At 46.7% G+C, this 14,425-nt stretch overlaps 2 non-coding genes across 2 annotated transcripts; both read right to left on the bottom strand.

Annotated features, from left to right (window-relative positions):
• Positions 1-6,715: 6,715 nt before the first annotated feature.
• Positions 6,716-6,879, bottom strand: LOC132129819 (U1 spliceosomal RNA). The gene has a single exon (XR_009428593.1). It is a non-coding gene; the product is annotated as a U1 spliceosomal RNA (small nuclear RNA).
• Positions 6,880-13,978: 7,099 nt separating this feature from the next.
• Positions 13,979-14,142, bottom strand: LOC132129839 (U1 spliceosomal RNA). The gene has a single exon (XR_009428612.1). It is a non-coding gene; the product is annotated as a U1 spliceosomal RNA (small nuclear RNA).
• Between the last annotated feature and the right edge of the window lie 283 nt (positions 14,143-14,425).

The raw sequence follows: 14,425 nt of genomic DNA on the forward strand, positions 1-14,425 counted from the left end.
TATCCTCCCCTTTGCCCTGTTCATTTTTCTCTCCTTCATTACCAGTCAATGATTGGTGGAGTTCCATCTCCTCATTTTCGTCTATACCAATCATGTGATTTGGAGGGAAATTTGAAATTAACTCCACCCCCTCTCTCTCCATTCTTTCTTGTTCTTTGGTGGCCATTTTATTTGTTTTAACCTTGTTGGCAAATGACTTGGGGCAGTCCCTGTAGAGATGGTTAGACTCTCCACAAAGATTGCACCTCCTGCCATTGGGACATTCATCAAATGTATGCCCAATTTCTCTGCATTTCCCACAAAATGACTTCTGGCAAGCTTCCACTAAATGCCCAACCACTCCACACCTACGGCAGAGTTTGGGCATTCCTTGGTAATATATATATCCTCTGTTTTCTCCAAGCACAATCACTGATGGAAGATGTTTCAGGCCCTGGAAGCCCTGGGGATCTTCCCACTGCTTAATGGGAATTTTCCAAGAGCAGTTCCAGATACCATCTTCATCTAACATTTTCATGGCTTGTCCTCTCACAGAGCAGTATCTCCCCAACCAAGTACATATATCTTCCCCATTAACGGTTTCATTGAACATTCGGACAATAACCATTTTGTGGGTATTGTCTGTTAGTTTCTCCACCTTAAACATGGAAAAGTGGGTCTTTACATTTTCAAACCTAGACCAGAAGTCATTCAACAAACTAGCAGATTTAAAGCTAACATCAAACCCTTTACTGAAAGGGAGGGACAAAATGCAATTTAAATCATGCGGACTGAATTTCAAGGTTTGCTGGACAAATTTGCGGGAAAAGTCCAAACGAGACAATTGAACAAGCTTTCCATCTTTCTCTAGAAAATTAAAACACACGCTGTGGTGCCTCCGCACACCGGCACGAGCAGCCGACATTTTGGAGGCACCAACAGCTTAAAAGACTACGCCAAAAAGCTATACAATTGAAAAACAACGATAACAGAAACAAAATTACTTACCTTAAATCAAGGTCTTTGGGTAGAATTTTCACCTAAAGGAGATTACAAAAACACAACATTTATTACAATACAAAAAACACAGCTAAAAACAATACAATAAGAACAGATTTTTTTTTTTTTTTTTTTTTTTTTTTTTTTTTTTTTTATTAACACCAACACCAATTTTTACAACAAATTCACTGTACAAAAATACTAAATAAATTTACAACATAAGTCCTTGCATAATACTATTCAAAAATCAAAGGTCAAAAGTACATCCAGTTTCAAAATCAAACAAAAGTCAAAAAATAACAGTCATTCTTTCTACCCCACCCCAACCTTCTGCAGCCCTCTCCATACCCTTCTAGTCACCTCATCCCCAAAAAATGTTCTGAAAACTTTAACCTCTGCTGACATTTTCCCCAGCAGTTGTAAAAATAATCTTTCAGGTTCCAAACGAGGAATCTTTTTCCTCAAACACATTGTTCTCCATTCCCATAGAACATGCTTCCCCTCTGAGATCGTACCCCATATGACTCTCCTTCGTTGTGCTTCAAAAGCATCTAGACCCAGCCCATACAACACTAAGTCCCTTGTAATAATTGGCCCCCTCCATCTCCCCCACCACAACATGACTGACCTCCAGAGCTCTGCAGCTCCTGGACACGACCACAAGGCATGCTCTATTGTCTCCTCTTGACCGCAACCTGTCGGGCACCTTGGAGACCTACCAGAGCCATGTCTATACAACCTCTCTCTCACTGGTAACCGACCCAGGGCAGCTAACCAGTTGAGATCTTTGCAAAAGCCTATTAAATATGATGGCTGTATCATTATCCAATTAACTTCATATGGCAAATCCGGTTGTCCTACCCCCTCCACTAACTCCTTACTCAGTCTGAGGTGTAGTTTCCTTTGGTCTAGTATCAGGGACTGCTCTAGACACCAAGGCTTCCGAGCAATAAAGTCTGCCGCCCTGCGATAATGCTCTGGCCTATTTGTCGACCAAGGATTCGTTCCTTTCCAATTGCCCAAAGACCTCAAAGGAAAAGCCAGCCAAAATTGGGCTAAAAACCTGGCCTTGTGCTCCCTCTCATGGGATGCTAAACGAGCTGTCCAAGAACAGAAAATAGCCTCCATTTTCAATGGGATGCAAGGGACTCCCCTTCCACCATCCTTCAGTGGCCTGTACACCTGCCCCCTAGCAACCATTTCTGTGCTATTCTTCCACAAAAAAAGAGAAAACTAGCTTTTCTAACCTTCTCCCAGACCAAAAGGGAACTGGAAAATCAAAAGCTAAATAATTAAGGCTTGGGAGAAGATCAGCCTTTACCACCTCTAACCTTCCCCACAAGGACAGCCCCCTAGAACTCCACCTTCCTATCTTTCTCCGCACTACCTTCAACCTTGCCTCCCAGTTTTCTTTAGCGCTGTCTCCTCTGTAAAATCGGACTCCCAGAATTTTCAAACCATCTGCACAAATACTATACCCTCCTCTTACTTCTGCTCTTTCAGCCCACTGACCAAAGAACATGACTGATGACTTGCCCACGTTCACTTGTGCCCCAGACACCTGGCAAAACTCCTCCAGGATTTTACCAACCACCTCAAAATCCCGCTCTGAAGTCAAAAACACGGTTGTATCATCTGCATAAGCAGCCACTTTGGCACATATTCCACCCCCTCCAGGCAAATGGACCCCCCTAAGAGAAGGTGCTGCCCTCAAAGCCCCCAACAAAGGTTCTAAAGATAAAACATAGAGAAGGGGGGACAAAGGACACCCCTGCCGTACTCCCCCTAACTGTTTAACCTTTTCTGTAAAATGTCCATTTATACCTATCCTACTGAATACCTCTCTGTAAAGCAATCTAACCCACGCCCTGAACACTGGACCAAACCCCATGCGCCTCAAGGTTGCCTCCAGATAGGAATGGCTGACCCTGTCAAAGGCCTTCTCCTGATCTAAGCTCAGGATGGCTAAAGGAAGCTGCCTTTGCTCTGTCCAGCTAATTATGTCCCTAACTAGGGCCAAGTTCATAGACACTGACCTCCCCGGCACACCACATGTCTGGTCTGGCTGGACAACTGCTCCAATGACCTTCTTAAGTCTCTCTGTCAAGACTTTTGCCAACACCTTATAATCAGTGGTCAGCAAAGTAACTGGCCTCCAATTCCCTAACTCTTCCTTCGCCCCTTTCTTATGCAGCAATGTTACCAACCCTGTTCTCATCGTCTCTACCAACTTCCCCCTTCTAAAGCACTCCTGGTATACTCCCACCAGTTCAGTTCCTACCCACGGCAAAATCACCTCATAGAAGGCAGCTGGAAGACCATCACAACCTGGAGCCGTGCCTTTTTTCAGGGAAGCAACTGCAAAACCAACCTCTTGCAAGGTCAAGGGCCCTTCGAGTGCTCTCCTTTCCTCCTCATCTAAACCCCCAATCAGATTGTCTAAAAACTCCCCATATGCTGTGACTGAAGGAGTTCTTTCACTAAATAACTCTCTATAAAACCCTTCAGCCACCTTCAGCATCCCCTTCCCCGATGTCTGCACCCCCCCTTCACCCCTCAAACCCTCTATATAACTTTTCCTTTGCCTACCCCGCACTGTTGCAAAGAAATAGCTGGTTGGCTTTTCATCATAGAGCCGCTTCCGGACGCTTGAACCTTGCAAAAAGGACTTAGCTTCCTCCCAATAATAATTCTTCATTGCTTCCTGCAGATACCGAGCCCTAGACCATCCATCAGCAGCCCCCAAGGCACCACCTGCCCATAGAGCCTGCAGCTCATCTGACCATTTACCAACTTTTTCCCGCTTACTTCTTGCCTTCTCCCTGCCCCAATTATGGCAGAAAACTGCAACCCTCTCCTTGAATCCCTCCCACCATTCCCCTTGTGACTGAAACAAACCTCTCAAATTTTTCCAACCGGCTACCAAATTAAAGAGCGCTATGCAAAAAACCTTGTCCTTCAGAAAGGAAGTATTGAACCTCCACACCCCTCTACCCCGTCTCTCACCTCCCACTTCCACCCATACCCCCACCAGACAGTGGTCTGAACACCACATAGGAACCTGAGTATAGTTAGCCACCTTCACATATGAAGGCAGAAAAAGATAGTCCAAACGCGCCGCCTCATTTCTACTGTTTCGCCAGGAAAATGTGGGCACCTTCCCTCCTGCCCCCCGAAAAGAATCACAGAGAGAGAACCTTGTCACTAGTTGAGCTAATGCACTACCAGAAGCATTGTCCAAAGACACATTAAAATCCCCTCCCAGCACTAGCAATCTATTTGTATATAAAATTGCATTCAAACTTTCCAAAAACCCCTCCCTATCACCCAATTTACTTGGGGCGTAGACATTTACAAAACGAAAACCTATCCCCCTCCACCTCACATCTACAACCACTACTCTACCTGGGATAATGACAATGGCTGACTCAATAACAAAGTCCCATGAATAAAATAAGATGCCCACCCCATCTGCATTGACATTCCCGACACCCCAAAAGGAAGGCCCCATTTCCCAGCCAGCAGAAAAAATGGAGACATCATTTTTATCCTTCAAGTGGCATTCTTGTAAAAAACAAACATCCCAAGGTAACATTTTTAAAGATAGAAATATTGCAGTCCTTCTTTGTATCATTTTTAGTCCTCTTACATTCAAAGTTGCCACTTTTAAACATGCCATTTAGACAGAAATAAGCTTAAAAGAAAAAAGAAAAAACCCAAGTAGATGCTCACAAAACCATCACATGCTCGATTTTCATTCTAAACATTTTTCCCCTTCCTCTTCCCCTTCCCCTTCCCTGTTACCTCCGTCCAATCTCCTCCTTCTCCTCCTTCACTCCTCTGCCCCCCTCCCCTCTTATCCTCCCACAAAATTGACTTGACCCTTTCCAAAACTCCTCCACCACCCCCTCCTCCTTCTACTCCACTCTCCCCAACAACCCTCTCCTCAGTGTCCATCTCATCCCCCGCCACCTTGTTTTGGACTCGTCTAGGTACAGGTTCCTGGACTTTGCAGCACTTCTTTTCCGGATCTCCAGTCACATCTTCAAAAAACTTCCTTCTCCTTAAGCCTTGGCCTGTGTCAGGCCCTATCATGTTCAGTTCCATTTCCATAGCTGAGGGAAGCTCCACTTCACCACCTGCAGACCCTGCCTTCCCCAGTTCAGTCTCCTCATAAATGCCACACAGTACCTCTGCCACATCAAACTCTGACCATTGCTGCGAAGGACTTATTTGAAGCTCTGGCCCACCTCCTCCCTCTTCGTTCCTTGTTTCCATCACCTGGCCTTTCACCATTTCACCACCTGCACCCACTCCTGAAGGGCCCGCCACTTGACTTTCCCCTCCACCTGGAACACTTGTTAGTAGACCTTCAAAATCAGCCTGCAGACCTTGTCCCTCTTTGAATAAGCTGGCATATGTTTTCTTTCTGCTAGGGCATACCCGGAACAGATGATCTCCTCCTCCACATAAACTGCATGTTTTTGGTTCTGGACAAGCTGATGCAACGTGCTCTGCAGATCCACAAAAGCGACATCTCTTTCCTGTGCAGTCTCCTTTCACATGGCCCTGCGCACCACACCTCCTGCAGAACACTGGTTGACCTGGATAGTGCAAAAAGCCCCTGTTTGATCGAATGAAGAAAGACCCAGGTGGATGAACTAAACCACCTGGCGACGCTGTGTCTGTACGCAGCTTAACGAGGTATCTTCTCTTTCCAGTCCATATACCAAACTGGTCCTTCAAACGTTCACCTCCTTTCACCGTATCACAGTACCTGGCTAAGAATGTTAACACATCACCATCTTCCACAAAAGGATTGTACAGGTGGATCGTTAGTGGCAGAAAATCCTGAGCAAAAGCAGGCAAGAGGTGCAGGCCGGTTAAGCGCTGGTGATCTTTTTTCTTCTCCCATGCTTCATAGAATGCCACGCAGTCTCTCAGTTGGAAAAAAGTCAAATCCATAAAGCCAGAGCTTGAAAAATCTTGCAAACAAAAAATTAAACATGCCGAAACACCAAAAATATCTCTCAACAGTTCAGTAACCACGAACTCTCTTCCAAATCTTCTCTTAACGTCAGCAGCTGCATCCACCTTGACTTGTAAACGAACAGTATTCTTCAGCCGCACCACCATGGTCGGCAAAGGTGCATCCTCTCTCGTTGGATCCATCTGGGTCGATCACACTTGATCTTAGCCAAAAGGCCGAGAAGCGATGCCGCTAAGACGCAGCGGGGAGGAAGCCGGACACGGCGATGCCCATCTGGGCTTTGGTAAGTCTGGGGGACCAACAAACGCTGGGGGATGGTAGTACCCTCCCCTGTCTGCAACGTCACCGGGCCTCGTCACGCTCGGCCTGACGCTGGCACTGCAGCGACGGAAAGTACGGCATCGCTCGTAACTCCCAAACGGTTTGTTGCAGAGCCACGTGCCTTATGTCATGGGAATCCTTGGCTCGAGCCGAACCAGACGCAGGTCTCAGATTGGCTCGTCACTCTGACGGAATTCTCGGGTATTTGGGATTTTGTCGAAAACCTTCTTTTGCAACCTAGCGCCAGGTATTTGGCCCAGTCCCACCCAAAGCAGCACAGAAAGCTTCTCTGGAGTCTGCCTGTCAATAATCATCCCAAAAAAGTGGAAATTTCAATTCAGAACAGAACAGAACTCCCCATTCTGAAACGCAAAAAAAAAAAAAAACCTGGAAAAAACCTCTTCTGCTTTGTTTCACCAACAATTTCAGGGGAGAGCGCGAACGCAGTCCCCCACTACCATAAATTATGCAGTCGAGATTCCCGCATTTGGGGAATTCGCAGGGGTCAGCATGGCCGGAGTGCAATGGGCAAGCCTCGCCCTGGGTGAACCGCCTTCTTGATCATGGTGTCTCCCCTGCCAGGTAAGTATGAAGGCCCAGGCGGTCAGCCAGAGGTACGATTTGCGTCTCTACCGTCCACACCAACGGTTAGCCCCCTTCCAGGAAAGGAAGGACGGGTGCCTTCCGATACTGGCCTGGAAACTGCCAAGCTCATGGGCCGGTGCTTCCCAACGCCGGTTTTAGATGACTCTCTTTAACCAAACACACCTGATTCGATGCATCACCTCGTCTGTGAAAGACCTCAGGTGGGTGCATCGTTCGTGGAAGAGTCCAAGACCCCAGGAGGGCGCATCAGGAAAAAAGTTCGCAATACACCACAGCATGGCAGATCTCATTCCTTGTTCTGCTATTCGACACAATAAACGGCAATCCCCAAAAAGGGAAAGCACACACATTTCACACACATTTTTTTTTCAAGCACACATTAAAACAAGCCATATAATATATAATAAATACACATGGTGAAATGAAAGAAACAATCATTGTTAAAAAAAAATTGATTAAACCACAGTGTTTTGCTTGTTTTTAAAAGTCCATATTTGAGGTGTGTTTAAAAGGTGCGATCGGTTTCAAAAGTAAAATACAAATTTAAAAAATCAAACAAGCCTCATATGCATGTTAATAAAACCAATTTCATTGATAAAACACAATAAAAACCAATTTATTGGATAAAAACCAATAAAAAAAAAACAAGACCGGGGGTTGTGCAAGACCGGGGGTGAGTCCTTATCAAGTCGGTCTTCACCCCACTCTCCAGAACAGGGACATGAGATGCTGCTTTACAGGCTCAGTGGAGATCCCCTCTCCTCCGGCCCGCTGGCCCGCTGTTCCCGTAGCCAGAATGGTGTGGGGGCATCTACGGGCAGCCAGGGTCGGTGCCTGCCGGGACCCTCTCTGTGCGGCCCCGGCCCCCCCGTCCGAATATCGTCGTCCGGTACCCCTGCAGCATTGATGTTACCTTTAGCTCGCATGCATGGAGGGTTACCGTAACGCGTTTCCCCACCAGCAGGTTTCTGGTGGCCCAGATGGCATCCTTGATGACGTTGAGGGTGAGCCAGAGCGAGGTGAGTTCCTGTGCTGTCATGTCCTTCAAGCCCGGGCCCACCCCAAGGATGGCGAGCTGGTACCCGAACTGGGCCCCACCTGCTGGTAGGCACGGGAAATACAAGGGGCCGGTCTTGGCCCACAGGTCCCGCGCAGCGCCGCACTCCCAGAGTAGGTGGTGGACGGTCTCCGGGGAATTGCAGCCGGACCGAGGGCAGATGGGGTTTTTGGCCATGCCTCTGGAGTGCATAACCGCCCTGACCGGGAGGATCTCATGAGCCACCATCCATAATAAATCCTTGTGCCTGTTCTGGAGAGTGGGGTGAGCAGCGTTCCTCCAAACTAGTTTGGCCTCACCTAGTGTGAGGCCTGGAACTGGACTCACCGGTTCCCGGTCCTGCACAACAGAAATGAGAGACTTGTGTTTAGTTAAAATGGTGACATCTTCACTCTCTAAAAGATATTTCTGTAAAAAAATTTTTTATAAAACTGTACTCTTTAGGCAAGTTAAAAGACACTGGGGTTTTCAAGTCTACTGGTAAAATTTTCAATGTTCTTAGGTAAGACCCCATCCAAAATCGCACCATTGCAGCCGTCTTGTTTTCTTTGGATGGGGTCATGGCATAACTAATGTGCAGGGCGGTGAAGCGGCTGCCTAAAAACAGGTGGGGGTCTGGGATGCCTTTTCCACCGTTCTCTGGCCTTTTCTTGATGGTCTCCCTCTTCAGGCGCTCCCACTTGGACCCCCACAGGAAATAAAACACTGCCCTCTCCAGTCTCACCAGGAACCGCCGAGGGGGGGCTAAAAACAGAACAGACAAGTAAAATCAGAGGTAAAATCACAGATTTAAAAATTAAAATTTTACCTTCAATTGTCAACTGTCTTAGTCCCCAAAACCCCAGTCTTTTCCTAGCTTTCCCTAGCAAGTCAGTCCAGTTGTCTCGTCCACCTCCGTCTTTATCAAATTTAACGCCTAAAATCTTAAAATCATTGTCTTTAAAAAGCAAATCAAGTCCTCCTGTGTCCACGTCTCCCCACGGCCCGAAGAGCTGGGCCTCGGACTTGTTTCTATTGAGTTTGGCGCCCGAGGCCCGACCGTACCAGTCAGTCAAGTCCAGTGCTCTTTGTATGGATAAAACGTCCGTGGCTAAAAGAGTTACGTTGTCCATGTATAAAGCACAGGTCGCCGTCAGTCCACCCGTCCCAGGAACGTCCAGTCCTTTGATCCATTTGTCCCTTCTCAAGATCTGTGCCAGTGGCTCGATGCAAGCCACATACAGAAGAGGAGATAAAGGACATCCTTGACGGACACCACTGTGTATGTTCACAGCTTTGGAAAGATGCCCATTTATTAGAATTTTGCTGACTATTCCCTTGAAGTGAAGTGAAGTGAAGTGACATTCGGCCAAGTATGGTGACCCATACTCAGAATTTGTGCTCTGCATTTAACCCATCCGAAGTGCACACACACACACACACACACTGTGAGCACACACCCGGAGCAGTGGGCAGCCATTTATGCTGCGGCGCCCGGGGAGCAGTTGGGGGTTCGGTGCCTTGCTCAAGGGCACCTCAGTCGTGGTATTGAGGGTGGTGAGAGAACTGTACATGCACTCCCCCCACCCACAATTCCTGCCGGCCAAGGACTCGAACCCACAACCCTTCGATTGGGAGTCCGATTCTCTAACCACCAGGCCACGACTTCCCCACCCAGGCCACGACTTCCCCACAAACAGTCCCCCCCCACAAACTTGTACAGCAGTCCCACCCAGGCTATAAACCTCTCTGGAAACCCCATTTTCTCCAGTACCTGGAAGAGGTACTGGTGCGAGACTCGATCAAATGCTTTTTCAAAATCTAAATTTAGGACTACTAGCCGAATATTTCTGTCTCTCGCGTAACAGATGGCGTCTCTAATCAGCACTAGGTTGTCTGTTATCTTTCTTCCGGGCACAGCACAAGCTTGATCCGGGTGGATCACGTCCTCTAAAACAGTCGACATGCGTGTCGCTAAAATCTTACTAAAAAGTTTACCATCGAAATTTAAAAGCGTGATTGGTCTCCAATTTTTTAAGTCAGTCCTGTCCCCTTTTTTGTACAGTAAAGACACTATCACTATCCTAAAACTGTCGGGTAGTCTGTCAAGAGTCTCAACGTTGTTAAAAACAGCCAATAATCCATGTGCTAAAATATCCCAAAAGTAAGATAAAACTCTAGGGGAAGTCCATCTGCTCCTGGGGACTTCCCCTTTTTAAAACCTTTAAGAGCTTTATGTAATTCTAAAATAGTAAAATCTTGGGATAAAAACTTATTTTGGCCATTAACATTCTTGACTAAAAAATTTAAAACTTCCCTTGCCGTATCGTCGTGTACATCTTTTTTACAATACAAATCCTCATAAAATCCCTCTATATTTTTTAAAATCTCTTCTGTTGTGTTTGCATCCCTCCCTCCTACCTTAACCCTGGTTATTGCCCCTCCCCTTGTTATTTTCTTTTTAAAAAAGTAACTTGTACACTTTTCACCTTCCTCTATTTCTCTTTCTTTGCTTCTTAAGATAACACCTTTACTTTGGATACGAGATAAAACTGACATTTCTTTTTTTACATCTGTTATTTCTTGGCTAAAATCAAAACCATTATTTAAAAGATTAAAATATCTTTGTAATCTTTTTTGCAACCCCATCATGCATCTCTTTTCCCTATTCTTTTTATCTTTCCCTACCTTCCTAAAAAACTGTCTTGTCCAGTCCTTTACCATTTCCCACCACTGTGCACGTGTCTCATAAAAGTCTTGGAGGGTCTGCCATTGGCTGAACTGCTCCCTATATTCTCTAACCACTTCTTCATCCACTAATAGGGAACAGTTCAGCTTCCACATCCCTCCTCCTACCGTCACACCCGGGGAAAGTGAAAGGGTGCAAGACAGCATCATGTGATCAGAAAAAAAGAGAGGGGTCAATGTTGCATCGGTTGGCGGGCAGTCCCTTGTAAAAACATAGTCAATTCGAGAGGCTCTGGCGCCATCACCACTGAACCAGGTGAAGCCCTCCTCTCTTTGATGCAGTTGTTTAAAACAGTCAACTAACTTAAAATCCTTGACTAAATTTTGTAATAAAACCGATGTCTTATCGACCTTAAAATCTTCTCCTACTCTCTTCCTATCTGTTTTTGATAAAACACAGTTAAAATCCCCTGCTACTATTAGGGGAGCCCTGCCTAACATGTGGGGCTGCAGGTCTTCTAAAAGCTCATACCTGTCATTTTTTTCTGTAAAACCATACACGTTAAGAACCTTAAAATCTCTCCCTAAAAAAGTCAAGTTTGCTAAAAGAGCCCGCCCTTCCCTCACCACAGTGCTATCCTTCACCGTGATGTTTGAATTTTTTATTAAAATAGCGACACCATCATTCTTGTTGAAGTTGGAGCCACTCCATATTGAGGGCCCCATGGTCCACATCTCCTCCAACTTCCTGTGGTTACTTAAAAAGGGCAGAGCACACTCTTGCAGTAAAAACAAATCTGACTTAAAACACTTTAAAAGGGATAAAATGCTCTGTGCTCGCAAGGTGGACCTCACACTTCTTACATTTATGGTAGAGATAGTGAGGGCCATGAGCAGTATGGTTAAAACAGTATGAGACATTTAAACAGAAGACTAAAAGACTACAAAAATATGCTTAAAATCATGTTTTATCTTGTTTCACCTGCCCTTCCTTTCTCCCAGATGAACTGGGGCCCGGAGAGCAGGTGCTCGACACATCGGGTGCTACAGAGTAACTCCCTAGGCGACGATGTTCTTAGCTTGATGTGCAAAAAGGAAACCTCATTTGGGGATTCTAGGGGCCACATGTGTTCTTGATCTTCCAAATCGGAACTATCAAGCCGCTGTGCTGCCCTAGCTTTTTTCTCCTCTGTTTCCACCAGAGGAGATCCCGCAGGTCTTTTTTGCACTTGAGCATTTGGAAGTGAACACTCAAATTCACTCCCACTGGATTCCTGCACCAAATCTGACACCGTTTCTAGGGAAGAGCTTGTTTCTTCCTCGCTCACTTCTCCTTCCGTGACTTTTTCCAGTTCAATATCTGACTCCGCCCCTGTGGCCGCCCCACTTCCTCCTTCCTGACCAATCCCTGAGGCCGGCTGGGGATTTGAAATTCCCGCCAAAAGGGACCGCCTCCTCTTTCCTTTGTTCATTCGTTTGTTGCCCATGTGGGGCGGCCATTTTGAGCTTGTTGGCAAAACTTTTAGGGCAGTCTCTGTAGAGGTGGTTTGTTTCTCCACAAAGATTGCACCGTCTGCCATTGGTACAATCATCAAAACTGTGACCAATTTCTCTACACTTCCCACATACTAACTCTTGGCATGCTTCAGCGAGATGACCAAACCTGCAACACTTCCTGCAGAGTTTGGGCATTCCTTGATAATGTATGTAGCCTCTGTTCTCTCCGAGCACAATCATGGAAGGCAGATGTTTCAGGCCCTGGTAGCCCCCAGCGTCTTCCCATTGTTTAATGGAAATTCGCCAGGAGCATGTCCAAATGCCATCTTCATCTAACACTTTGACAGGCTGGCCTCGAACAGTGCAAAATCTACCCAACCAAACACAAATATCATCTCCAGTCACTGTTTCATTGAACATCCTTACAATCACAGTTTTAAGAGTGTTATCAGAAAGTTTCTCGACAGTGAACATGGAGAACTGGGCTTTAACTGAATCAAACCTTAGCCAAAAGTCATTAAGCAGGGAAGCGGTTTTAAAACTGACATCAAATCCTTTGTTCAAGGGCAGAGTCATCAAACAATTTAGGTCGTCAGATCTAAAAGCTAAGGTCTTTTGGATCAGCTTCCTGGAAAAGTCCATACGGGACATTCCAAGGAGCTTCCCCTCAACCTGCCTGAATAAAAAACGCACGCTGTGGTGCCTCCGCATGCCGGCACGGGCAGCCGACATGGTGGAGGCACCAACAGCCTAAAAACTTAAAACAACAATAAATACAACAATAAATAACCAAATAAATAATTAAAAGACCTTACCTTAAAACTTGTTGGAGCCCGAAGCAGCAGAGTTCAATGTACCTCTCGAAGTTGTGTGACTCAAGATATAAAAAGATCTCGAGTCAGGAAACCTCCAAGAGGCGATCGCAGTCTCAACCGTCCGACAAGATACGTGATCTTAGCCAAAAGGCCGAGAAGCGATGCCGCTAAGACGCAGCGGGGAGGAAGCCAGACACGGCGATGCCCATCTCGGCTTTGGTAAGTCTGGGGGACCTAAAAACGCTGGGGGATGGTAGTACCCTCCCCTGTCTGCAACGTCACCGGGTCTCGTCACGCTCGGCCTGACGCTGGCACTGCAGCGACGGAAAGTACGGCATCGCTCGTAACTCCCAAACGGTTCGTCGCAGAGCCACGTGCCTTATGTCATGGGAATCCTTGGCTCGAGCCGAACCAGAGGCAGGTCTCAGATTGGCTCGTCGCTCTGACAAAATTCTCGGGTATTTGGGATTTTGTCGAAAACCTTCTTTTGCAACCTAGCGCCAGGTATTTGGCCCAGTCCCACCCAAAGCAGCACAGAAAGCTTCTCTGGAGTCTGCCTGTCAATAATCATCCCAAAAAAGTGGAAATTTCCATTCACCTTGGCGAGGGGACCTCAAAACGTGCTAAGGTGGCGTGTCCGAGATGGCTCGAATGGCTATAACTCCAGGAAGGAATGAGATCCCTTCACCCAAATCGGCACACCTGTGCAGGGGCTCAGTCAGAAGCAAGGTGAAAAAGGGCGCTGCGACAGGCCACTCGGTGGCACTGTAAGCGACAACAAAATGAATACCAATTGAAAAAGGACAACCAAACAACATTGAGACAGCTACAGCTAGGCTGCAGTCAGTCCAATCGACTTTCAAAGTAAGGTCTGTGCTATATTCGAACTGAACCACCCACTAGGGTCCGATTTTTCAAGAGCGTAACTGACTTTGTTTCACAGGCGCACAACACATACCTCGCATGTGACAGAACTCCCCATTCTGAAACGCAAAAAAAAAAAAAAACCTGGAAAAAACCTCTTCTGCTTTGTTTCACCAACAATTTCAGGGGAGAGCGCGAACGCAGTCCCCCACTACCATAAATTATGCAGTCGAGATTCCCGCATTTGGGGAATTCGCAGGGGTCAGCATGGCCGGAGTGCAATGGGCAAGCCTCGCCCTGGATGAACAGCCTTCTTAATCATGGTGTCTCCCCTGCCAGGTAAGTATGAGGCCCAGGCGATCAGCCAGAGGTACGATTTGCATCTCTACCGTCCACACCAACGGTTAGCCCCCCTCCAGGAAAGGAAGGACGGGTGCCTTCCGTTACTGGCCTGGAAACTGCCAAGCTCATGGGCCGGTGCTTCCCAACGCCGGTTTTAGATGACTCTCTTTAACCACACACACCTGATTCGATGCATCACCTCGTCTGTGAAAGACCTCAGGTGGGTGCATCGTTCGTGGAAGAGTCCAAGACCCCAGGAGGGCGCATCAGGAAAAAAGTTCGCAATAC

This window comes from Carassius carassius, chromosome 46, assembly GCF_963082965.1.
Source record: "Carassius carassius chromosome 46, fCarCar2.1, whole genome shotgun sequence".
Lineage (NCBI taxonomy): Eukaryota > Metazoa > Chordata > Actinopteri > Cypriniformes > Cyprinidae > Carassius > Carassius carassius.